We start from the raw sequence: 3,459 nt of genomic DNA, 5'->3' as shown, positions 1-3,459 counted from the left end.
AGGAAGTAGTAGTGGGAAAATTACATTGGGTGGCATTGTATTTTAGGCTGTCTTGCTCTGAAAGCTGCCTCCCAGTGTTGCACTGGCTGAGGACAATGAATTACTGGTTTCACATTGAATCCAAATATTATTTGTGGGATGATACTCAGTTTGTGTAGTTAAAGTCCAGCGATTTACCACATCAGGCCATTCTGTCACCAAGCTCTGCCACAGTTAGAATCATAGAATAGAATCGTGGGACTGGCAGGCGAGAGGTCGTCTGGTCTGGTCCCCTGCACTCATGGCAGGACTAAGTATTATCTATTCTGGAATGTGTGGTCAGCAGCTCTGACATGAGGTGTTTTAAGCATGAATTCCGTGTGTACCAGGCCCCTATGGTTTGCGTTTGTTTGTTTTAAGCTTTCTGTAAGAAAAAGGTAACAGCTAGAAGGGACACAGATCTTTAGATGGTTGCCCAGTCATAATATTTAGCACTTCTGTACTACGTTAGTTCTTCAAAATCACCGTGCAAACATTAAACAAAGGCCATGGCTACACTGGCGCTTTACAGCGTTGCAACTTTCTCGCTCAGGGATGTGAAAAAAACACCCCCCGAGCGCTGCAAGATACAGCGCTGTAAAGTGCCAGTGTAAACAGTGCCCATGAGGAGGTGAAGTACGTGGAGCGCTGGGAGAACTCGATGGAGTACGTGGAGCGCTGGGAGAACTCTCTCCCAGCGCTGGCGCTGCGACTCCACTCACACTTCAAAGCACTGCCACTGCAGTGCTCCCATGGCAGCGCTTTGAAGTTTCGAGTGTAGCCATACCCAAACTTAGGCCTTGGTTACACTCACACTTTACAGCACTGCAAGTTTCGTGCTCAGGGGTGTGAAAACCCGCCCCCCGAGCGCTGCAAGATACAGCGCTGTAAAGCGTCAGTGTAATCAGGGCGGCAGCGCTGGGAGCGAGGCTCCCAGCGCTGCACGCTACACCTGTAAAGGATGTGGTTTACATGCAGCGCTGGGAGAGCTCTCTCCCAGCGCTGCCGCTCCAACCACACTCACACTTCAAAGTGCTGCGTCGGCAGCGCTTTGAAATTCCAAGTGTAGCCATACGCTTAATCTAAAGCCTTTCAGCTTTTGAATGACTAGGAGCTGACAAAACAGAGCTATTCCCCGTTGTGTCTCTGCCTCGCTGAAGGTAAAGACTTCACTGAAAATCAGCATCTTAAAAGAACCATTAAGGATCTCTCAGAAGAACGGTCCAGCCAAGGCTGCTGTAGTGACACCCTTGTTACATCAGGGCTGGTGTTTATTTAAGGCTGGTGCTCCTGTTTCATTTGCAGGCATAAATCAAGCAGACCTTGCTTATTTTTACCCCCTTAAAATGCTCAGAGTTTAGGGAAGGAAAGTGAATGAGATTCTGCTTATACCAGGTGTGAAAAAGCAGAAGGGACCCAAATCTATTCTTGTGCAAAAATCTGTTCTCCCTGAAGTCAATAAGGCTACACAGGTGTAACTGTCAGCAGGAATTGGCCTATGTTCTCATTCTCTTCTTGAATCACATTCTAGGCTCACCCACCATTTTCCACTTGGGAAAGACGTTAGTTTGAGTTGGGGCAGAAAAATGAGGATTAACTTCAGGTTTTTGGAATGAAACTCAAAAGAAATCAACGCAAGGTATTTTTATGAGGGATTGAACGGCTGGACAACCAGCAAATGGACAGAACCTGCCTTTAGCCTAGTCAGCCAGTCTTTCTATCACAGCCTGCTAAGATGTGAATTTAAAATCCTTGAGGGAGAGGGAAGGGAGAAGCCTACAACACTGTGGGTTGAGCTTCCTCCAGTACTCTTGCACCCCTTAAAAATACAAAGCTGCTTTGTCCTGTGGAACTAGGCTGAGCATAATGGAAGAACTTGGTGGCCTGTATATCCCAGTACAGAAGAATACATCAAAGAAAAACATTGGGTGTCTTTGATTTTTAGTACAGTTCAATACAGTGTTGAACAAGGTGCATCATACATCTGAAGCCCCTCGATGGACGGTTCTGTAAAAGTTAAAGGCCTGGTATCCAGAATGGGATGGTGTAGCAGGGTGCTGGTGCAAAGGCACCTAATTAGCCCATACTCAGCCAGCCCCAATCAGGGGAAATAGATTGGGGCTGGGGAGAAGTCTGGTGCCTGGCCTTTAGAACTGGCTGCACCTGTGGGCCTGAGGGTTCAAGGGCTATAAAGACTGGCTGGCAGCCAGAAGATGGGGGAATGGCTGGGGGAAGGTCAGTCTCCAGGCTGAGGGCAGACTCTGTGTGGAAGAGGAGACTGTAAGGCCTGCTCTATATATGGTATATCACTGGTGGTGGGAGAACATGTGTAAATAAAGCCACAGGTGCTGCAGAAGGAGAAGCTTCTCTGTGCTTTATTGGGGCAGCCAAGGGCCCCAGGAAGAGGGGTGGGCCGAGGACCTTGTTACAGATGGTTTGTTTTGTTTTTCCTATACACGTGTGGGAATTTGTTCCTTATACCTGGGAGGGGCAGTAGTTCTGGCTGGAGCTGGAGAGAGCGTGGGCAGGTTCTGTGCAAGCTTCCCACCCTACTGCTCTGCTACTGCCCCTTCCCCCCTCCAGCCCTACCCCTCCACAGGCACTCACCAGTTGTCCACAAACGGGACCCAGCACACATAGAAGAGGACGATGACAGGCACTAGGACCCAGCCTCCATCCAGGAGAGGGACAAGGGGATCCTCTTTCCTCCCTGACAGCCAAGCAGAGCTCTGGTGAAATGGGGGCGGGGGGGCAATGCCTGCTCAAACCACCCCCATGGCTGGCACAGGTTCCCGCGGTAACTGGATTTTTAGTGCCTGGTCACCAGTGTTAACTGGATCCCTGGCAGTGTGTTCCTGCAGCGCGGTGCCGGCTGAGCTCCTGCCAAGCCGCAGGGGGCAGCTTTGCCTTCCCTTCTGGCAGAAGCGCTCCAGCAGGGCTGTGGCCAGCTTGCCCCCCCAACCCCCCTTGGCCCCGGCCGCGCCCCCTGCCTGGCCAGTAGGGCCTGAAAAATAAGCTAGAGCCTTATTAGCCTAATAGTTGCTCGGCCCTGTGTGTGAAAAACCATTCTGCACACACAGGTCAGTGACTCCTGTGTTCCAGTGTCCTATCTCTTCCTTGCTGACATCATGGGATCTTTGTGTTACAGAGCTCATTTGCTGCTCTTGCTTAGTCCTGATCTCAAGTCCCATAAAGACCTATGTGTGCCACTGCAGGAACACTGAGGGTGTGATGATGGGGTCTGTCTGGGGCAAAACATGATACCTTTGGGGCAGGGACTGTATTTTCCATTGTGTTTGTACAGTGCCCAGCACAATGGGGCCCAATCCTGGCGGATGCCTCCGTGCATACAACTAGTAGTAAAAGACGTTCTAGAACAGAACTGTATCAGGGGGGAGTTGTGTTAGTTTGCATCTGTAAAAGCGGCAAAGAGTCCTGTGG

Source organism: Chelonoidis abingdonii, chromosome 23 (genome assembly GCF_003597395.2).
Source record: "Chelonoidis abingdonii isolate Lonesome George chromosome 23, CheloAbing_2.0, whole genome shotgun sequence".
Lineage (NCBI taxonomy): Eukaryota > Metazoa > Chordata > Testudines > Testudinidae > Chelonoidis > Chelonoidis abingdonii.
The sequence above is the reverse complement of the archived record's forward strand: the minus strand, read 5'-3'. Positions refer to the sequence as shown.